Source organism: Macaca mulatta, chromosome X (assembly GCF_049350105.2).
Source record: "Macaca mulatta isolate MMU2019108-1 chromosome X, T2T-MMU8v2.0, whole genome shotgun sequence".
Lineage (NCBI taxonomy): Eukaryota > Metazoa > Chordata > Mammalia > Primates > Cercopithecidae > Macaca > Macaca mulatta.
The window spans coordinates 122,632,939-122,658,198 of record NC_133426.1 but is presented as its reverse complement, the minus strand read 5'-3'; positions in this window follow the sequence as shown (position 1 = coordinate 122,658,198).

Below are 25,260 nucleotides of genomic sequence, written 5' to 3'. Positions count from 1 at the left end.
CGTGGCATCAGTCCAAGCATTGGTATTATTTAAACTCACCAGGTGATTGCAATGTGCAGCTGAGGTTAAGAATTGTTTTTTGGATGCAATAATTTCTTTAATCTTCACAACAGCCTTTTGATAAAGGATACTTTTTGTCATCACCATCATCATCTTTAATTCACAAGGACAAAACCATGACAGAGAGATGTGAAGTCCATTTACCAGGGCCACCAGCTCACAAGTGACAACTGGGATTTGAATCCTGGGAGTTTAGCTCTAATGCTATTATTATGTCACTGCCAACTATATTAAAAATCAAAGATTAACAAAATTCTTGTCAGACTTGAATTACCCATCATAAATGTTGCCCTAGTAGCCCTTAAATAATTTTAATTTGTTTGCTTCAAAGATGAAGAAAAAAATAACACCTGCTGAGAAAAATTAATTTCCCTTTGTTAATATTATAATGTAAGTAATCTGGTTTCTACAGTGTATCTACTGCCATCAAGCAATGTAAAATACTAGCACTTCCAGCCATAATTTTTTTTTAGTTTATATCTTTTTTATTGTTTTTTTTTTCCCATAGGTTTTTGAGAAACAGGTGGTGTTTGGTAACATAAGTAAGTTCTTCAGTGGTGATTTGTGAGATTTTGGTGCACCCATCACCCAAGCAGTATGCACTGTACCCAATTTGTGGTCTTTTATCCTTCACCCTCCTCCTACCCTTTCCCCCAAGTTCAAAAATTTGAAGCCTGACAATGTGATAGAAAAGGAAAACACATTTTCTGAGGATAAATTCCAACTGGCTATAGAAATTTGCATAAGTAGGGGGCGGAGCAAGATGGCCAAATAGGAACAGCTCCAGTCTCCAACTCCCAGCGCGAGCGACACAGAAGACTGGTGATTTCTGCATTTTCAACTGAGGTACTGGGTTCATCTCACTGGGGAGTGCCGGACGATCGGTGCTGGTCAGCTGCTGCAGCCCGACCAGCGAGAGCTGAAGCAGGGCGAGGCATTGCCTCACCTAGGAAGCGCAATGGGGAAGGGAATCCCTTTTCCTAGCCAGGGGAACTGAGACACACAACACCTGGAAAATCGGGTAACTCCCACCCCAATACTGCGCTTTAAGCAAACAGGCACACCAGGAGATCATATCCCACACCTGGCCGGGAGGGTCCCACACCCACGGAGCCTCCCTCATTGCTAGCACAGCAGTCTGTGATCTACCGGCAAGGCAGCAGCGAGGCTGCGGGAGGGGCGCCCGCCATTGCTGAGGCTTAAGTAGGTAAACAAAGCTGCTGGGAAGCTCGAACTGGGTGGAGCTCACAGCAGCTCAAGGAAACCTGCCTGTCTCTGTAGACTCCACCTCTGGGGACAGGGCAATAACAAACACAGCCGAAACCTCTGCAGACGCAAACGACTCTGTCTGACAGCTTTGAAGAGAGCAGTGGATCTCCCAACACGGAGGTTGAGATCTGAGAAGGGACAGACTCCCTGCTCAAGTGGGGTCCCTGACACATGAGTAGCCTAACTGGGAGACATCCCCCACTAGGGGCAGTCTGACACCCCACACCTCACAGGGTGGAGTACACCCCTGAGAGGAAGCTTCCAAAGCAAGAATCAGACAGGTACACTGGCTGTTCAGAAATATTCTATCTTCTGCAGCCTCTGCTGCTGATACCCAGGCAAACAGGGTCTGGAGTGGACCTCAAGCAATCTCCAACAGACCTACAGCTGAGGGTCCTGACTGTTAGAAGGAAAACTATCAAACAGGAATGACACCTACACCAAAACCCCATCAGTACATCACCATCATCAAAGACCAGAGGCAGATAAAACCACAAAGATGGGGAAAAAGCAGGGCAGAAAAGCTGGAAATTCAAAAAATAAGAGCGCATCTCCCCCGGCAAAGGAGCGCAGCTCATCGCCAGCAACGGATCAAAGCTGGATGGAGAATGACTTTGACGAGATGAGAGAAGAAGGCTTCAGTCCATCAAATTTCTCAGAACTAAAGGAGGAATTACGTACCCAGTGCAAAGAAACTAAAAATCTTAAAAAAAAGTGGAAGAATTGATGGCTAGAGTAATTAATGCAGAGAAGGTCATAAACGAAATGAAAGAGATGAAAACCATGACACGAGAAATACGTGACAAATGCACAAGCTTCAGTAACCAACTCAATCAATTGGAAGAAAGAGTATCTGCGATTGAGGATCAAATGAATGAAATGAAGCAAGAAGAGAAACCAAAAGAAAAAAGAAGAAAAAGAAATGAACAAAGCCTGCAAGAAGTATGGGATTATGTAAAAAGACCAAATCTACGTCTGATTGGGGTGCCTGAAAGTGAGGGGGAAAATGGAACCAAGTTGGAAAACACTCTTCAGGATATCATCCAGGAGAACTTCCACAACCTAGTAGGGCAGGCCAACATTCAAATCCAGGAAATACAGAGAACGCCACAAAGATACTCCTCGAGAAGAGCAACTCCAAGACACATAATTGCCAGATTCACCAAAGTTGAAATGAAGGAAAAAATCTTAAGGGCAGCCAGAGAGAAAGGTCGGGTTACTCACAAAGGGAAGCCCAGCAGACTAACAGCAGATCTCTCGGCAGAAACTCTCCAAGCCAGAAGAGAGTGGGGGCCAATATTCAACATTCTTAAAGAAAAGAATTTTAAACCCAGAATTTCATATCCAGCCAAACTAAGTTTCATAAGTGAAGGAGAAATAAAATCCTTTACAGATGAGCAAATGCTTAGAGATTTTGTCACCACTAGGCCTGCCTTACAAGAGACCCTGAAGGAAGCACTAAACATAGAAAGGAACAACCGGTACCAGCCATTGCAAAAACATGCCAAAATGTAAAGACCATCGAGGCTAGGAAGAAACTGCATCAACTAACGAGCAAAATAACCAGTTAATATCATAATGGCAGGATCAAGTTCACACATAACAATCTTAACCTTAAATGTAAATGGACTAAATGCTCCAATTAAAAGACACAGACTGGCAAACTGGATAAAGAGTCAAGACCCATCAATTTGCTGCATTCAGGAGACCCATCTCACACGCAGAGACATACATAGGCTCAAAATAAAGGGATGGAGGAAGATTTACCAAGCAAATGGAGAACAAAAAAAAGCGGGGGTTGCAATACTAGTCTCTGATAAAACAGACTTTAAACCATCAAAGATCAAAAGAGACAAAGAAGGCCATTACATAATGGTAAAGGGATCAATTCAACAGGAAGAGCTAACTATCCTAAATATATATGCACCCAATACAGGAGCACCCAGATTCATAAAGCAAGTCCTTAGAGACTTACAAAGAGACTTAGACTCCCATACAATAATGATGGGAGACTTCAACACTCCACTGTCAACATTAGACAGATCAACGAGACAGAAAGTTAACAAGGATATCCAGGAATTGAACTCATCTCTGCAGCAAGCAGACCTAATAGACATCTATAGAACTCTCCACCCCAAATCAACAGAATATACATTCTTCTCAGCACCACATCGTACTTACTCCAAAATCGACCACGTAATTGGAAGTAAAGCACTCCTCAGCAAATGTACAAGAACAGAAATTATAACAAACTGTCTCTCAGACCACAGTGCAATCAAACTAGAACTCAGGACAAAGAAACTCAATCAAAACCACTCAACTACATGGAAACTGAACAACCTGCTCCTGAATGACTACTGGGTACATAACGAAATGAAGGCAGAAATAAAGATGTTTTTTGAAACCAATGAGAACAAACATACAACATACCAGAATCTCTGGGACACATTTAAAGCAGTGTGTAGAGGGAAATTTATAGCACTAAATGCCCACAAGAGAAAGCAGGAAAGATCTAAAATTGACACTCTAACATCACAATTAAAAGAACTAGAGAAACAAGAGCAAACACATTTGAAAGCTAGCAGAAGGCTAGAAATAACTAAGATCAGAGCAGAACTGAAGGAGATAGAGACACAAAAAACTCTCCAAAAAATCAATGAATCCAGGAGTTGGTTTTTTGAAAAGATCAACAAAATTGACAGACCACTAGCAAGACTAATAAAAAAGCAAAGAGAGAAGAATCAAATCGACGCAATTAAAAATGATAAAGGGGATATCACCACCGACCCCACAGAAATACAAACTACCATCAGAGAATACTATAAACACCTCTATGCAAATAAACTGGAAAATCTAGAAGAAATGGATAATTTCCTGGACACTTACCCTCTTCCAAGACTAAACCAGGAAGAAGTTGAATCCCTGAATAGACCAATAGCAGGCTCTGAAATTGAGGCAATAATTAAGAGCCTACCAACCAAAAAAAGTCCAGGACCAGATGGATTCACAGCTGAATTCTACCAGAGGTACAAGGAGGAGCTGGTACCATTCCTTCTGAAACTATTCCAATCAATAGAAAAAGAGGGAATCCTTCCTAACTCATTTTATGAGGCCAACATCATCCTGATACCAAAGCCTGGCAGAGACACAACAAAAAAAGAGAATTTTAGACCAATATCCCTGATGAACATCGATGCAAAAATCCTCAATAAAATACTGGCAAACCGGATTCAGCAACACATCAAAAAGCTTATCCACCATGATCAAGTGGGCTTCATCCCTGGGATGCAAGGCTGGTTCAACATTCGCAAATCAATAAACATAATCCAGCATATAAACAGAACCAAAGACAAGAACCACATGATTATCTCAATAGATGCAGAAAAGGCTTTTGACAAAATTCAACAGCCCTTCATGCTAAAAACGCTCAATAAATTCGGTATTGATGGAACGTATCTCAAAATAATAAGAGCTATTTATGACAAACCCACAGCCAATATCATACTGAATGGGCAAAAACTGGAAGCATTCCCTTTGAAAACTGGCACAAGACAGGGATGCCCTCTCTCACCACTCCTATTCAACATAGTGTTGGAAGTTCTGGCTAGGGCAATTAGGCAAGAGAAAGAAATCAAGGGTATTCAGTTAGGAAAAGAAGAAGTCAAACTGTCCCTGTTTGCAGATGACATGATTGTATATTTAGAAAACCCCATTGTCTCAGCCCAAAATCTCCTTAATCTGATAAGCAACTTCAGCAAATCCTCAGGATACAAAATTAATGTGCAAAAATCACAAGCATTCTTATACACCAGTAACAGACAAACAGAGAGCCAAATCAGGAATGAACTTCCATTCACAATTGCTTCAAAGAGAATAAAATACCTAGGAATCCAACTTACAAGGCATCTAAAGGACCTCTTCAAGGAGAACTACAAACCACTGCTCAGTGAAATAAAAGAGGACACAAACAAATGGAAGAATATACAATGCTCATGGATAGGAAGAATCAATATCGTGAAAATGGCCATACTGCCCAAGGTAATTTATAGATTCAATGCCATCCCCATCAAGCTACCAATGAGTTTCTTCACAGAAATGGAAAAAACTGCTTTAAAGTTCATATGGAACCAAAAAAGAGCCCGCATCTCCAAGACAATCCTCAGTCAAAAGAACAAAGCTGGAGGCATCACGCTACCTGACTTCAAACTATACTACAAGGCTACAGTAACCAAAACAGCATGGTACTGGTACCAAAACAGAGACATAGACTGATGGAACAGAACAGAGTCCTCAGAAATAATACCACACATCTACAGCCATCTGATCTTTGACAAACCTGAGAGAAACAAGAAATGGGGAAAGGATTCCCTATTTAATAAATGGTGCTGGGAAAATTGGCTAGCCATAAGTAGAAAGCTGAAACTGGATCCTTTCCTTACTCCTTATATGAAAATTAATTCAAGATGGATTAGAGACTTAAATGTTAGACCTAATACCATAAAAATCCTAGAGGAAAACCTAAGTAGTACCATTCAGGACATAGGCATGGGCAAAGACTTCATATCTAAAACACCAAAAGCAACGGCAGCAAAAGCCAAAATTGACAAATGGGATCTCATTAAACTAAAGAGCTTCTGCACAGCAAAAGAAACTAGCATCAGAGTGAACAGGCAACCTACAGAATGGGAGAAAATTTTTACAATCTACTCATCTGACAAAGGGCTAATATCCAGAACCTACAAAGAACTCAAATTTACAAGAAAAAAACAAACAACCCCATCAAAAAGTGGGCAAAGGATATGAACAGACATTTCTCAAAAGAAGACATTCATACAGCCAACAGACACATGAAAAAATGCTCATCATCACTGGCCATCAGAGAAATGCAAATCAAAACTACAATGAGATACCATCTCACACCAGTTAGAATGGCGATCATTAAAAAGTCAGGAAACAACAGGTGCTGGAGAGGATGTGGAGAAATAGGAACACTTTTACACAGTTGGTGGGATTGTAAACTAGTTCAACCATTATGGAAAACAGTATGGCGATTCCTCAAGGATCTAGAACTAGATGTACCATATGACCCAGCCATCCCATTACTGGGTATATACCCAAAGGATTATAAATTATGCTGCTATAAAGACACATGCACACGTATGTTTATTGCAGCACTATTCACAATAGCAAAGACTTGGAATCAACCCAAATGTCCATCAGTGACAGATTGGATTAAGAAAATGTGGCACATATACACCATGGAATACTATGCAGCCATAAAAAAGGATGAGTTTGTGTCCTTTGTAGGGACATGGATGCAGCTGGAAACCATCATTCTTAGCAAACTATCACAAGAACAGAAAACCAAACACCGCATGTTCTCACTCATAGGTGGGAACTGAACAATGAGAACACTTGGACTCAGGAAGGGGAACATCACACACAGGGGCCTATCATGGGGAGGGGGTTGGGGGGAGGGATTGCATTGGGAGTTATACCTGATGTAAATGACGAGTTGATGGGTGCAGCACAGCAACATGGCACAAGTATACATATGTAACAAACCTGCACGTTATGCACATGTACCCTACAACTTAAAGTATAATAATAATAAATAAATTTTTTAAAAAAGAAATTTGCATAAGTAACAGGGAGCCAAAAGATAATTGCCAGGACAATGGGGAAAATGTCTCCTGAGCATGCCAGAGAGCTTTGTGGCAGCCTCTCCCATTACAGGCCCAGAAGCCTAAGAGGAAAAAAATGGTTTCCTGGGTGAGGCCTAGGGCCTCCTTGCCCTATGCAGCATAGGGACTTGTTGTCCTGTATTTCAGCTGCTTCAGCCATAGCTAAAACTGGCCAAGGTACAGCTCAGGCCATGGCTTCAGGGGGTGCAAACTCCAAGCCATGAGAGCTTCCATATGGTGTTGGGTGTGAAGGTGCACAAAAGTCAGAAACTGAGGTTTGGGAGTATCTGCCTAGATTTCAGAGGATTCTTGGAAATGCCTGGATGCTCAGGCAGAGATGTGTCACAGGAGCAAAGCACTCGTGGAAAACCTCTGCTAGGGCAATGAACAAGGAAAATGTAGGGTGTGAGCTCTCACACAGAGTATGCACTGGGCCACTGCCTAGTGGAGCTGTGAGAAGAGGGTCACCCTCCTCCATATTCCAGAATGGTAGATTCACGACAGCTTGCACCGTGGACTTGGAAAAGTCACAGATACACAATGCCAGCCCACGAATGCAGCTGGGAGGGAGACTGTACCCTGCAAAGCCATAGGGGCAGAGCTGCAAAGGACCATGGGATGTGAGATGTGATGTGATGTGAGAAATGGAGTCAAAGGGGATCATTTAGGAGCTTCAAGATTTGATTGCTCCACTGGATCTTGGACTTGCATGGGGCCTCTAGCCCCTTTGTTTTGGCCATTTTCTCCTATTTGGAATTGGGGTATTTATCTAATGCCTGTATCCTCATTGTATCTAGGAAGTAGTTAACTTGCTTTTGATTTTACAGGCTCCTAGGCAGAAAAGACTTGCCTTGCCTCAGATGAGACTTTGGACTGTGGACTTTTTAGTTAATACTGAAATGAGTTAAGACTTTGGGGGAATGTTTGGAAGGCATGATTGGTTTTGAAATGTGAGGACATGAGAATTGGGAGGGGCCAGAGATGGAATGATATGGTTTGGTTGTGACTCCACTCAAATCTTATCTTGCATTGTAGCTCCCATAATTCCCACGTTTTGTAGGAGGGAACAAGTGGGAGGTAATTGAATCATGGAGGCAGATCTTTATGGTGCTGCTCTCCTAGTAGTAAATAAGTCTCACAAGATCTGATGATTTTATAAATGGGAGTTTTCTGCACAAGTTCTTCTTGCCTGCTGGCATGTAAGAAGTCCCTTTGTTCTTTCTTTGTTTTCTGCCATAATTGTGAGGCCTCCCCAGCCTCAATTTGGAACTGTGACTCAATTAAACATCTTGACTTTATAAATTACCCGGTCTAGAGTATGTCTTTATCAGCAGCATGAGAACAGACTAATACACTGATCATTAATGATGTTGAAAACTTTTTTCATATGTTCGTTGGCTGTTTGTATATCCTCTTTTGAGAATTGTCTGTTTATGTCTTTAGCCCGTTTTTAGATGTGATTGTTTTTTTCTTGCTAATTTGTTTGAGTTCCTTGGTCAATAAATGTAATACACCATATAAACAGAATTAAAAACAAAAGTCACATAATCATCACAATAGATGTAGAAAAAGCATTTGACAAAATCCAGCATCCCTTTATAATTAAAACTTTCAGCAAATTGGCATACAAGGGACATACCTCAATGTGATAAAGGCCATCTTTGACATACTCACAGCCAACGTAATACCGAATGGGGAAAATTTGAAAGCATTCTCTCTGAGAACTGGAACAAGACAAGGATGCCCACTCTCACCACTTCTCTTCAACATAGTACTGGAAGTTGTAGACAGAGCAATCAGACAAGAGAAAGAAATAACGAGCATCCAAATTGGTAAAGAGGAAGTCAAACTATTGCTGTTTGCAGATGATATGATAGTGTACCTAGAAAACCCTAAAGACTCCTAATAAAAGCTCCCAGAACTGATAAATGAATTAAGCAAATTTTCAACCTCCTAGGTTGCAAGCCTCCAGCCATGGCAGCTTCCATATGGTTTTGGGCCTGCAGGTCCACAGAAGTCAGAAATTCGTGTACAAAATTAATGTATGTAAATTACTAGCTCTTCTATACACCAACAATGACCGAGTTGAGAATCAAAACAAGAACTCAACCCCTTTTACAATAACTGAAAAAAATAAATAAATAAAATAATTAGGAATATACCAAATCAAGGAGGTGAAAGACCTCTACAAGAAAACCACAAAACACTTCTGAAAGAAATCATAGATGACACAAACAAATGGAAACACACCCCATGCTCATGGATGGGTAGAAGCAATATTGTGAAAATGATCATACAGCCAAAAGCAATCTAAAAATTCAGTGCAATTCTCATCAAAATTCCACCGTCATTCTTCACAGAACTAGAAAAAACAATCCTTAAATTTATATGGAACAAAAAAGAGTCTGCATATCCAAAGCAAGACTAAGCAAAAAGAATAAATCTGGATGCATCATATTACCTGACTTTATACTATAAGGCCATAGTCACCAAAACAACATGGTACTGATATAAAAATAGGCACATAGACCAAGGAAACAGAATAGAGAACCCAGAAACAAAGCCAAATACTTACAGCCAACTGATCTTTGAAAAACCAACCAACTTTTAATTTTTAATATAGTTGCAAACTAATTGCTACAGAGTTTGACTTTAAAACATTCAAGAAAAGTAATATTTATAGAAGACATAAGAAAGGCCTATTCTTCCAGATATTCTATGTTTTAGCCTCCAACTAAGTGAAAAGAGAAGAAAAACTAATATTTGCACTGTTATTTTGCTTCCTTTCAGAATGACCTTCATTGTAGTATTTAAAGATTCCAAAATTATGCATTAACATTACAGTATTGTAAGTTTTGTCTTTGCAAGATAGTTCAACTTTTTTGTGTTGATTTTTAATTTTTTATGTATATACTAGGTGTGTATATTTTTGGGGTACATGAAATGTTTTATACACACAAGTAATGCATAATTATCACAACATGGAACATGGGATATCTATCCCTTCAAGAATTTATTCTCTGTGTTATGAACAATCCAACCATACTCCTTCAGGTATTTCAAAATGTACAATTAAATTATTATTGACTTTAGTCCTCTTGTTGTACTATCAAATACTAGGCCTTATTGATTCTTTCTAAATATTTTTTTTTCTACCAATTAACTATCCCAATCTCCCCCTCAACCCCTACTACCCTTCCAGCCTCTGGTAACCATCCTTCTACTCTCTATCTTTATGAGTTAAATGTTTTGATTTTTAGAGCCCACAAAGAAGTGAGAACATGTGATGTTTGTCTTTCTGTGCCTGGCATATTTCACTTAATATAATGATATCCGATATTATTTATGTTATTGCAAATAACTAAATTATGCTTTTTAAATGCCTGAATAATGCCCAAAGTTATACATCCTAGATTTTTTTTTATCCATTTAGCTGTTGATGAATACTTAGATTGTTTCAAAATCTTCACTATTGTAAACAGAACTGCAACAAACATGGGAATGCAGATATCTGTTTAATATACTAATTTTCTTTCTTTTGGGTATATACCCAGAGGTGGGATTGCTGGATCATATGGGAGCTCTATTTTTAGTTTTTTGAGAAACCTCCAAATTGTTCTTCATAGTGGTTTTACAGAGTTACATTCCCATCAGCAGTGTACAAGGATTTCATTTTCTCCACATTCTTATCAGCATTTGTTATTACCTATCTTTTGGATATAAGCCATTTTAACTGGAGTAAGTGAGATGATATCTCATTGTAGTTTTGATTTGCATTTCTCTGACAATAATAATGAGCACTTTTTCATATGTCTCTTCACTATTTGTATGTCTTTTGAGAAATGTTTATTCAAATCTTTTGCCAATTTTTCCATGGGATTATTAGCCTTTTTCTTATAGAGTTGTTTGAACTCCTTGTATATTCTGGTTATTAGTCCCTTATCAGATGGGTTGTTTGCAAATATTTTCTCCCAGTCTGTAGGTTGTCTCTTCACTTTGTTGATTGTTTCCTTTGCTGTGCAGAAGCTTTTTAATTTGATGAAATCCCATTTGTTTATTTCTTGTTTGGTACCCTGTGATTGTGAGATATTACTCAAGAAATCTGGATAATTTCCTCAATCGCTTCTTGTAGGAGTATTATAGTTTGAGGACTTAGATTTTATTATATAATCCATTTTGACTTAAATTTTGTATATGGTGAGAGATAGGGGTCTACTTTCAGTCTGCTGCATATAAAACTTCCCTCTTAGCACTGCTTCCATAGGTTTTGGTATGTTGTGTTTTCATACGCATTCATTCCAAGAAATTGTTCAGATTTTATGAGAAAATGGCAGATAGGAGGCAGGACTAAATTGCAGCTTCCAATTGGAAGACAGAGCAGCAGGTAGACTGACACTGTAAATTTTTGCTCTAAGAACTACCGCAGAAATATACCAGGAAAGCCAAGAGAATCTACAGACCCTTTGAAGGAGGCAGATTGCTATTGTAGGCCCTGAGAGACAGCCCAAAAACTGTAAGTGTTCAAAGTATGAAAGCATAAAAGGGGAATCATCCACCCTCAAACACACACACTTACTGGGGAACCTAAAGGTCCAGATCACGAGAGAAGAATTTGACCTTACTGGGAGTTAATACAAATTTAGAGAGCCAAGTGAAATACAAGGGTAGAAGAAGCAACAGGAAGGACTCTGTCAGCTCTGTTGGTCCCCAGGGAAGCCATTTCTGACTTTCACTTGCAGAGGTCCTTGGGGGGGGCTTCCAGGGGAACTAGGAAAAGACCACAGAGAGAAGAAAACTTCCAGCAAAACTTTGTAACAATTTTGACTGCACATTAATTTTCCTGGACAGATCCCAGGGGAAGGAGTGAATCAGGAGTGCAGGCACACCACAGAAGGCACAGCAGGTGGGGAGGCAGGAAACATGAAAGCCCAGCTTGCTTTCAAAGTGGGGAAGCTGGTAACCTGGGGCAAGTTCCCAGCCTTGCTCACCTACTGCCTGGAAATAAACTCAGTGCTGTTGTAGGGGCACGGCTGAAGTGAGACCAGCCTTTTGAACTGCATGGGAGCTGGGTGATACTTGTAACTGCCAGCTTTCCTCCACTTCCCTGGTGACCAGCATGACACAGCAGAGGCAGCCATGATCCCCCAGGGAACATAACTCCATTGGCCTGAGAACCACAGCCAATTCCCCACAACTGCTGGAGCAAGACCCAACCAAAGAGAGTCTGGGTTCAGACATATGTAATGCTGCACACACCTGATGGTCTTTCTCTACCAACCCTGTGCCCTGGTAGCTGAAAACAAAGGACTTATCTCTTAGGAGCTGTAGGGCTCAGCCCACCACCTGATCTTCTCTATACTATTACAGCTGATGTTCTCTTGAAAGCACCACCTCCTGGCTAGAGACCAGCCAGCACAAAACCAGTTCAGTAAACAAAACTACAACTAAGGACCTTCACAGGGTCCACTTCACTCCTCTGCCACATCCATGAGGGCAGTTGCTAGTATTCACAGCTGAGAGACCTAAATATGGTTGGTTCACATCACAAGACTCTGTGCAGACACACCCCAGTACCCCAACCTGGAGCCCAGCAGCTCTGCTGGATGGTTAGATCCAGAAGTAAAATAATAATCACTGCAGTTTGACTCTCAGGGAGCCACATCCCTAGGAGAAGGGAGAGAGCACCACATCAAAAGAGGACCCCATGGGACAAAATAATCTGAACAGCAGTACTTGAGCCCAAAATCTTCCCTCTTAGATACTCTACCCAAAAGAGAAGAAACCAGAAAAACAATTATGGTAACACAACAAAACAAAGTTTTTTAACACACTCAAAAGATGACACTAGCTCACCAGCAAAATATCCAAACAAAAAAGGAATTCTTGAATTTCCAGGAAAAGAATTTGGAAGGTCAATTATTAAGCCAATCAAGAAGGCACCAGAAAAAGGTGAGGTCCAACGTAATGAAAAAAAAAAATGATACTACATATGAAGGGAAAAATCTACAGTGAAATAGATAGCATAAATTAAAAAAAATCACGACTTCTCTAAGTGAAGAAAACATATAGAGAAATGCAAAATGCACTAGCAACTCTCAGCAATAGAATCAAGTAAGTAGAAGAAAGTACTTCAGAACTCAAAGACAAGGTTTTCAAATTAACCCAATCTAACAAAAAAAGGAAAAAAGACTCAAGAAAAATAAAGCTTCCAAAAAGTTGAGATAAATGACAAAACTAATTTCTAATAATTAAATAATTAAATAAATCTAAACAATAATCTAATATGTTAAAAAACATATTTGAGGAAATAATTGAGGAAAACTTCCTCAGCCCTGCTAGAGATCTAGACATTTAAATACAAGAAGCTCAAAGAACACCTGGGAAATTTACCACAAAAAGATCATCTAGGCACATCATCATCACGTTATCTAAAGTGAAGATGAAGGAAAGAATTTTAGAAGTTGTGAGGCAAAAGCACTAGGTAACCTATAAAGAAAAACTCATCAGATTAACAGCAGATTTCTCAGCAGAAACCCTACAAACTTGAAGAGATTGGGGCCTTATCTTTATCCTCCTTAAACAAAGCAATTATCCGCCAAGAAGTTTGGATCCAGTGAAACTAAGCTTCTAAATGAAGGAAAGATATAGTCTTTTTAAGGAAACAAATGCTGAGAGAATTCTCCACTACCAAGCCAGCACTAAAAGAAATGCTAAAAGCACCTCTAAATCTTGAAACGAATCCTCAAAATACACCAAAATAGAACCTCCTTAGAGCATAAATCTCACAGGACCTACAAAACAAAAATATAATATATTTTTAAATAACACAAGGTATTCAGGCAACAAATAGCATAATGAATAAAATAGTGCCTCACATCTCAATATTAACACTAAATGTAAATGGCCTAAATGCTCCAATTAGAAGATACAGAATGACAGAGTGGGTAAGAATTCACCAACCAAGTACCTGCTGTTTTCAAGAGACTTGCTTAACATATAAGGACTCACACAAACTTAAGGTAAAGGGATGGAAAATAAATATTCCTTGAAAATGGACACCAAAAGTGAGCAGGAACAGCTATTCTTATATCAGATGAAACAAACTTTAAAGCAACAGCTGTTAAAAAATGACAAAGAAGAAAGTGAAATAATTATAAAATGATTTGTCAAATAGAAAAATATCACAATGCGAAGTATAAATGTACCTAACATTGGAGCTCCCAAATTTATAAAACAATTACTACTAGACCTAAGAAATAAAATAAACAGCAACATAATAATAGCGGGGGACATCAATACTCCACTGACAGCACTAGATTGTTCAGGAAGATGAAAAGTCAACAAAAAAAAAATGGACTTAAACTACGCCCTAGAACAAATGGAGTTTACAAGGATTTACAGAACATTTTACCCAACAACTGCAGAATATTCATTCTATTCATCAGCACCTGGAACATTTTCCAAGATAGACCATATGATTGATAGGCCACAAAACAAGTCTCAATAAATTCAAGAAAATGGAAATTATATCAAGTACTCTCTCAGGTTACAGTGGAATAAAATTGGAAATCAACTCCAAAATGAACGTTTAAAGCCACACAAATGTATGAAAATTAAATAACCAGCTCCCCAATGATTGTTGGATTGACAATGAAATCAAGATAGACATTTTAAAAAATTATTTGAACTGAACAATAATAGTGACACAACCCATCAAAACCTCTGGGATACAGCAAAGGTAGAGCTCAGAGGAAAGTTCATAGCCTTAAATGCCTACATCAAAAAGTCAGAAAGAGCACAAATAGACAATTTAAGGTTATACCTTAGGGAACTAGAGAAACAAGAACAAACCAAACCCAAACCCAGGAGAAGAAAAGAAATAAGAAAGATCAGAGCAGAACTAAATGAAATAAAAATGAAAAAAAATAAGATAAATTAAACAAAAGCTAGTTTTCAAAAAGATAAATAAAATCAATAGATCATTAGCAAGATTAACTAAGAAGAGAAGAGAAAAGATCCAAATAAGTTCAATTAGAAACAAAATGGGAGATATTACAACTGACACCACAGAAATACAAAAGATCATTCAAGGCGATTAGGAACACCTTCATGTGCATAAACTAGAAAACCTAGAGAAAGTGGATAAATTCCTGGAAACATACAACCCTCCCAGATTAAACCAGGAAGAAATAGAAACTCTGAAGAGATCAATAACAAGCAACCAGATGGCAAAGGTAATTGAAAAATTACCAACAAAAAAAGTTCAGGACTAGACAAATTCACAGTTGAATTTTATCAGACTTTCAAAAATGAATTGGTACCAATCTTATTGAAACTATTCCAAAAGATAGAGAAAGAGGGAATTCTCCCTACATCATTCTCTCTGGTATCCCCTTAACGCCAAAACCAAGAAGGGACAAAAGAAGGAGGAGGAGGAGGGGAGGAGGAGAAGGAGGAGGTGGAGAAGAAGGAAAAGGAGGGGGGCAGGAGGGGGAGGAGGAGGAGAAGAAGGAGGAGGAGGAGCCTACAGACCAATATCCCTGATGAATCTGGATGCAAAAATTCTTAAGAAAATACTAGCTAACCAAATCCAACAGCATATCAAAAAGGTAATCCACCATTTTCAAATGGGTTTCATACCAGGGATGCAGAAATGGTTTAACATACACAAGTCAATAAATGTGATACACGACATAAACGGAATTAAAAACAAAAATCACATAATCATCTCAAGAGACACACAAAAAAGCATTTGACAAAATCCAGCATTCCTTTATGATTAAAACCCTCAGTAAATTTGGCATACAAGGGATATACCTCAATGTATACAACATAATACTGAATGGGGAAAAGTTGAAAGCATTCCCTCTGAGAACTGGAACTAGACAAAAATGCCCACTTTCACCACTTCTATTCAACATAATACTGGAAGTCCTAGCCAGAGCAACCAGAAAAGAGAAAAAAATAAAGGGCATCCAAATTGGTAAAAAGGAAGTCAAACTGTCGCTTTTTGCTTATGACATGATAGTATACCTAGAAAACCCTAAAGACTTCTCATAGAAACTCCCAAAACTGATAAATGAATTCAGCAAAGTTTCAGGATACAACATTAGTGTATGCAAATCAGTAACTCTGTTATAAACCAATAGCGACAAAGCTGAAAATCAAATCAAGAATTCATCCACTTTTACAATAGCGACAAGAAAATAAAATCCTCAGGAATACACCTAACCAAGGAGGTTAGTTCATCATCACCTTTCAAAGAACTTAAAACAAAATTCTAAAATTCATATGGAATTTTAAAAAGCACACATAACCAAAGCAAGACTAAGCAAAAAGAACAAATCTAAAGGAATTATATTACCTGACTTCAAACTGTATTATAAGGCCATAGTCACCAAAACAGCATGACACTGTTATAAAAATAGGCACAAAGGCCAATAAAACAGAATAGAGAACACAGAACTAAACACAAATAATTACAGCCAACTGATCTTTGACAAAGAAAACAAAAGCATAAAGTGGGGAAAGACACCCTATTCACAAATGGTGCCGGGATAATTGGCAAGTTACACATAGAAGAATGAAACTGGATCTTCGTCTCTCACCTTATACAAAAATCAACTCAAGATGGATTTAAAAAAGACTTAAATGTAAGACCTGAAACCATAAAAATTCTAGAAGATAACATTTTTTTAAAACCCTTCTAAACACTGGCTTTGGTGAAGACTTCATGACCAAAAACCCAAAAGCAAATGCAACAAATACAAAGATAAATAGATGGGACTTAATTAAGCTAAAAAGCTTCTACAAAGCAAAAGAAGCAGCAGAGCAAACAGACAACACACACAGTGGGAGAAAATCTTCACTGTCTATACATCTGACAAAAGATTAATATTCAGAATCTACAAGGAACTCAAATCAGCAAGAAAAAGCAAACAATCCCATCAAAAAGCAGACTAAAGGCATGAATAGACAACTCTGAAAAGAAAATATACAAATGGTCGGCAAACATATGAAAAAATTCTCAACATTACTAATGATCATGGAAATGTGAATCAAAACCACAATGCAATACCACCTTATGCCTGCAAGAATGGGCAAAATCAAAAAAATAAATAAAATCAAAAATCAAATAACAATAGATGTTGGCATAGACATGGTGAAAAGGGAACACTTTTACGCTGCTGGTGGGAATGGAAACTGGTACAACTACTATGGAAAACAGTGTGAAGATACCTTAAAGAACTAAAAGTAGAACTGCATTTGATCCAGCAATCTCACTACTGTGTATCTACCCAGAGGAGAAGTCATTATATGAAGAAGATACTTACACATGTTTATAGCAGCACAATTTGCAAAAATGTGCACCAATCAATGAGTGGATAAATTGTTTTATATATATATATATGTAAAACACTGTATAATATATTATATACATAATATATATATTATATATATATATAATACACACACAAACACACACCCCATGGAATAGTACTCAGTCATTGAAATGAACAAAATAATGGCATTCGCATTGACCTGAATTGAATTGGGGGAAAGGGTAGGGGGCGGGGTGGCAAGGAATTAAACACTACACATTGGGTACAGTGTACACTGCTCAAGTGATGGATGCACCAAAATCTCAGAAATCACCAACAAAGATCTTATTTATATAACCAAACACCACCTCTTCCCCAATAAACTATTGAAATAAAAAGGGCCATTTATATAAAATTTATTTATTAATCATAAAAAAGAAATTCTTCAATTTTCTTTTTAATTTATTCATTGACACACTGGTAATTCAGGAACATATTGTTTAATTTCCATGTATTTTTATAGTTTACAAAATTCTTCTTGTTATTAATTTCTAGTTTTATTCCCTCATGATCAGAGAAGAAGCTTGATATAATTTTAATTTTTCTGAATGTTTTAAGACTTGTTTTGTGTCCTAACATATGTTCTATCCTTAAGAATAATCCATATGCTGAGAAAAACAATGTGTGTTCTGCAGCCATTGGATATAATGTTCTAAAAATATCCATTACATCCATTTGGCCTATACGGTAGATTATATCTGGTGATCCTTTTTTGATATTCTGTCTGGAAAATGTCTAATGCTGTAAGTGGGTGTTGAAGTCTCCAGCTATGATTGTATTGGGGTCTCTCTATTTAGCTCTAATAATATTAGTGTTATTTATCTGGGTGCTCCAGTGTTGAGTGCATGTATATTTAAAATAGTTACATTCTCTCACTGAATTGATCCCTTTATCATTATACAGTGACCTTTGTCTCTTCTTACGCTTTTTGTCTTGAAATCTATTTTGTCTGATATAAGTTTGGATACTGTCACTCTTCTTTGGTTTCCATTGGCATAAAATACCTTTTTCCATCCATGTACTTTCAGTCTATTTATTTTTATGAGTGAAGTGTGGTTCGGGGGCGGTGGCTAACGCCTGTAACCCCAGCACTTTAGGAGGCCAAGGAGGGTAGATCACCTGAGGTCGGGAGTTCGAGACCACCCTGGCCAACATGGTGAAACCCCGACTCTACTAAAAATACAAAAATTAGCCAGGCATGGTGACAGGCGCCTGTAATCTCAGCTCCTTGGGAGGCTGAGGCAGGAGAATCACTTGAACTCGGGAGGTGGAGGTTACAGTGAGCCGAGATCACACCAGTGCACTCCAGCCTGGGGGACAAGAGCGAGACTTCGTCTCGAAAAAAAAGAAAAAGAAAAGAAAAAGTGAAGTGTGTTTCTCGTGGGTAGTAGATCATTGTTGTTTTTTTTTTTTTTTTTTTAATGCATTTGTTCATTCTGTCTTTTGATTAGAGAGTTTAATCTATTTACATTCAATGCCTTCTCCTCTTCCTTCTTTCCTTCCTGCCTGTCTTCCTTTTAGTGAAGGTGATTTTCTCTGATGGTATACTTTAAGTCAATTTCTATATGTTGATGTTTCTTTGTTGATTTTCTGTCTGGAAGATGTGTTCAATGCTGAAAGTTGGATTTTGAAGTCTCCAGTTATTTTTGTGTTGAGGTCTGTTTCTCTCTTTAATATTTGTGTTACATATCTGGGTGTTCCAGTGTTTGGTGCATGTATTTGTAAAATTGTTAAATTCTCTTGTTGGATTGAGCCTTTTATTATTATATAGTAACCTTCTTTGTCTTTTCTTATCATTTTTTTCTTGAAATATATTTCATCTTATGTAAGTATAGTGGCTCCTGCTCTCTCTGGTTTCCATTTGGCATGAAATATCATTTTCCAACCTTTTATTTTAAATATATGTGTGTGTTTTAGGTAACGTGTGTCTGTATTATTCAAAGCCATCTATGGTTTCAGTGCAATCCCTATCAAAATATCAATGATATTTTTCACAGAAATAAAAATAAACAATCCTAAAATTTATATGTAATTATGAAAGACCCAGAATAGGTAAAGTTATCCCAAGCAAAAGAACCAAACTAGATAAATCACATTAACTGACTTCAAATTATAGTACAGAATTATAGTAACCAAAAATCATGGTACTGGCATAAAAACAGATAACTCAGAAACAAACCTACACACCTACAGTTAACTAATTTTCAACAAATGTGCAAAGAACATACACTGGGGAAAAGACAACTTCTTCAACAAATGGTGCTTTAAAAACTGGATATCCAAAGGCAAAAGAATGAAACCGGACCCCTATCTCTCACTGTATAAAATAAACCAAATCAAATGAATAATAGAATGAAATCTAAGAATTCAAACTATGAAACGACTACAAGAAAACTTTGGTGAAAATATCCAAAACGTTGGTCTGGGCCAAAAAAAAAAAAAAAAAAGCAATACATCACAAGCAAAGGCAACCAAAGTAAACATAAACAAATGGGATCACATCAACTTAAAAAGCTTCTGCCCAACAAAGGATACAATCAACAAACAGACAACCCACAGAATGGGAGAAAATATTTGACAACTTTTCATCTGACAAAGAATTAATAATCAGAATATATAAGGAGCTCAAACAACTCTGTTTTTAAAAATTTAGTTATACATTCAAAATGAGCAAAAGATTTGAATAGACACTTCTCAAAAAAAAGTAAAACATGCAAATGGTGAAGAGAAGGTGAAAAGATGCCCAACATTGTTGATCATCAGAAAATGCAAATCAAAACTACAATGTGATATCACCTCACTCTGGTTAAAATGACTTACATTCACAGGCAGTAACAAATGCTGGCAAGGATGTGGAGAAAAGAGAACACTTACACACTGTTGGTGGGAATGTAAATTAGTACAACCACTATGGATAACAGTTTGGAGGTTTCTCAAATAGCTAAAAATAGAGCTACTATATTATCCAGCAATCTCACTGCTAGGCATATGCCCATAAGAAAGAAAATCAGAATATTGAAGAGATATCTGGGCTCCTACATTTCTTGCTGTACTGTTTACAATATCTAAGATTTTGAAGCAAACTAAGTGTCCATTAAGAGATGAATGTATAAAGAAAATGTGACACATATACACAATGGGGTACTATTCACCATAAAAAAGAATGAGATTCAGTCATTTGCAAAAACATGGATAAAACTGGAAATTTTTACATTGAGTGAAATAAGCCAGGCACAGAGAGACAAATACCACATGTTCTCACTTATTTGTGAATCTAAAAATCAAAATAATTTAACTCATGGACATAGAGTAGAAAGATGGTTATCAGAGGCTGAGAAGGGTAGTTGGGGATGAGAGGGATGTCAGGATGGTTAACGAGTACAACAAAAGTTAGAAAAAATGTATAAGACCTACTATTTGATAGCACAATAGGGTGACTATAGTCAGCCATAGTTAACTGTATATTTTAAATAACTTAAAGAGTGTAATTGGATTGTTTATTGTACAAAGGATAATGAGGAGGTGAGTGCCCCACTCTCTGTAACGTGGTTATTTAACATTACATGCCTAAATAAAAGCATCACAGGCACTCCATAAATATATCAACCTACTATGTACCCACCAAAAAAGAAATTAGAATGGAAATTATAAAATATTTTGAATAGAAGGATAAAAACATTATGAAAAGCTTATGATATGCAGCTGAAAGCATTGTTTAGAAAGAAACGTATAGCTGTATAGCTTTAAATGTGTACATTAGATAAGAAAAAAATTAATCTTTGGTTATCTACATTACCATGTCAGAAATGTAGAAAAACAGCACATCAAACAGAAAAAAAAATAAAAGGGAATAAATAATAAAGATAAGACTAGAGGTGAATAAAATAGAAAAAAGTATATGCAATAGGGAAAATCAACAAAGCCTTTCAATATTTAAAGTCTGCTAAGATCTTTAAAAAATTTAATTCTTAAAGGACTACTAAATTGAAGACACAATAAGGGGACATGCCTACTTCCAGAATCCTAGCATGAGAAAAAAGTAAAACATAACTGGTGAAAAATATTCTTTAAAATTCAAAAAACACAATTATTGGCCAGGTGTGGTGGCTCACACCTGTAATCCCAGCACTTTCAGAGGTGAAGGTAAGAGAATCCTTTGAGCCCAGGAGTCTGAGGCAAGCCTGGGCAACATGGCAAGATCCCATCTCTACATACACAAACAAATTAAAATCAGTTAGCCAGGCATGGTGGCACACCTGCAGTCCCAGTGACTCAGGACACTGAGATGAGAGGATCACTTGAACCCAAGAGGTTGAGACTACACTGAGTTGTGGTCATACCATTACACTCCAGCTTGGACAACAGAGCAAGGTTCTGTCTAGAAAAAAAAAAATTCAGTCTCTGGAGATTGCCAAAAGGATATATATCAGTGAAGACACATTTATTCATAAACATCTACTACATCTCCATAAGAACAGTGACAGTCTGTGGCATTTGAGCCACAACTCAATTCCTTCATCTCCATCCCTAGATCTTCTTGACAGATTTATGGATGGAAGGTGAGGTCAAGAAGATAGAGCTCCATCTCCCAACAGCACCCATTCAAGGGCTCACAGTACCTCCCTGGGAGGGGTAGGGCATCAAAATTTTTATACCCTCCCACTCTAAGTTAAGGAGGTTCAATCTGCTAAGTGTAGCTGAAAGATTGAGGGCTTTGGTACTCTAAGAAGCCCACATTCATTGGGCAGAATACCTAACCGTGGCACACCAGGTCAATGATACTGGGTCAAAGTAGAAAGAACTTGGTTAAGATGTTCATATTTCCAAAAGTGAACAAATTCAACAAAATCCCTATCAAACTTTCAACAGCCTTTTTTGTAGAAATAAAAAAGCTAGTAATCAAATTTATAGAGGATTCCTAGGGCCCTTCAAAAAGCAAACCAATCTTGAAAAAAAAAAAAAAAGTCAGAGGGCTAACATTTCTCCATTCAAAACTTACCATAAAGCTGCAGTAATCAAAACCATGTGATACTAGCATAAGAATAGATATATAGTCAAATTGAATCAAATAAAGAGTGCAGATATACACATACAGATATGGCCAATTTTTGACAAGATTGCCAAGTACATTCAATGGGGAAAAGGACAGTCTTTTCAACAAATGGTGCCAGCACAACTGAATATCCAAATGCAAAAGAATGAAGTTGGATTCCTACCTCACGTAATACAGTTGACTCTTGAACAACACGAGATTGAACTGTATGGCTCCACTTATGCACCGCTTTTATTCAACCAAACATAGATTGAAACTACAGTATTTGTGGGATGCAAAACCCACGTATAGGAAAGGCTGACTTTTTATATATGAGGGCTTCACAGGGCCAACTTCAGTACTTGAGTATGTATAGATTTGGTTATATGTAGGCAGCCCTGCAACAAATCTCCCTCATATTGTGAGGGACAACTGTACACAAAACTTAACTTAAAATAGATCAAAATCCTTAATATAAAACTGAAACTTTAAAAATGTTAAAAGAAAACACAGCATATAGTGTAATAAATTGGATTTGGCAAATAATTATTGGATATAGCACCAAAACATAAAGAACAAAATAATTGATAAATCAAACTTCATCAAGATTAAAAATTTATGTGACTCAATGGCATTTTAGAGTAAAAAGACAGCATGTAGAATGAAAAGATATATACAAATCATATGTCTGCTGATAATTTAATATCCAGAAACTTTAAAAACTACTAGAAATCAAAAGCAAAAGAAGACAAATTACCCCCAATATAAAATGGGAAAAAATAAATAGGTATTTCTTCAGAGAAGATACTCAAATAGCCAATAAGCACACAAAATGATAGTAGTTGAAAACAAGATATCCACAAAACGATGACATTGGACCCTTACCTTATGCAAAAGTCAACTCAAAATAGATTAAAGGCTTAAAGTTAAGAGCAACTACTATGAAACTCCTAGGAAAAAAAAATACAGTGAAAGAGCTTTTTTGAAATTGGCCCTGACAAAGATTTTCTTGATGTGGCATCAAAAGCACAAGCAATGAAAGCAAAAATAAACAACTGGAGGTACATCAAGCTAAAAACTGTCTGCACAGCAAAGAAAACAAACAAAATCAAAAGGCAATCTATGGAATGGGAGAAAATATTTGCAGAAAACATATCAGAAAAGGAGTTAGTATTCAAAATATGTAAGGAACTCTTACAACTCGACAGCAACTAAATAAGCTTATTTTTAAAATGGACAAAGGACTTAAATAGACATTTTTCTAAAGAAGACATACAAATTACCAAGAGTTATATGAAAAGATGTTCAATATTGCTAATCTTCAGGGAAATGAAAATCAAAATCACAATGAGATATCACCTCATATCTGTCAAAATGGCTACTATCAAAAAAAAAGAAAAGAAAAGACACTAAGTGTTGGAAAGGAGGAAACGAAATTGGAACACAAGCACACTGTTAGTAGGAATGCAAAATAGTGCAACTGCTATAGAAAACATGGTGCTGGTGACAGCAATCCCACTTCTAAATATTTATTCAGGATAATTTAAATCAAAATTCTAAAGAGATAACAGAACTCGTATTTTCATTGCAGCAGAAAGGACTAAACTGAAGAACTCATATTACCTGACTTCAAATTATACTACAGACCTATAGTAACCAAAACAGCATGGTACCAGCATAGAAACAGACACATAGACCAGTGGAACAGAATAGACAATCCAAAAACAAAATCACACATATAAAGTGAACTTATTTTTTACAAAGTTGCCAACAAGAACATACACTGAGAAAAACATAGTGAATAAATTATGCTGGGAAAACAGGATATCTATATGCACAAGAATGAATTTAGATCCCTCTCACCATATATAAAAATCAAATCAAAATATATTTTAAAAAATAAATCTAAGAATTCAAGCTATAAAATTACCACAAGAAAACATCAGGGAACTCTCCAAGATATTGGGGTAGGCAAAGATTTCTTGAGTAATACCTCACAAACACAGGCAACCAAAGCAAAAATGGACAAATGGGATGACATTGAGTAAAAAAACTTTTGCCCAGCAAAGGAAACAATCAACAAAGTGAAGAGACAACCCACAGAATGGGAGAAAATATTTGCAAACTATCCATCTGGCCAGGGATTAATAACCAGAATATATAAGAAGCTCAAACAACTCTATAGGTAAGGAACCAAAACTATAAAATTCTTAGTAAAAAAAAACATAGATTATATATTTGTGACTATGGATTTGGCAAGACTTTTCAAAATATGACACCAAAGCTGAAGCTGACTGAGAAAAAATAGTTAAGTTAGATTTCATCAAAACTGAAAATTTTAGGGCTTCAATGGTCACCAGTATTACCCACAGGATACAAGAAAATATTTTCAAATTATATTTCTAATAAGGTTCTCAAAACTAGAAGAACAAAGAATTTTCACAATTCCATAAAAAGACAAATAACTCATTAAAAATTACCAAAGTATCTGAATAAACATTTATTCAAAGAAGGACCAATAAGGATATGAAAAGATGATCTGCATTATTAACCATCAAGAAATGTAAATCTTATTCACAATGAGATACAACTTTACCTGCAGTATGATAGCTATAAACAAAAAGATAGATAATACCATGTGTTGGCAAAAATTAGAGAAGTTGTAATTCTCATATACTGCTTGCGGGATTTTAAAATAGTACAATTACCTTGGAATACAGCTAGCCAGTTTCTAAAAATATTAAACAGCATTACCATATGACCCAGAAATATCAATCCTAAGTATATATCCAAAGAACATAAAAACATGTGTCCATGCAAAAAAAGGTATTTA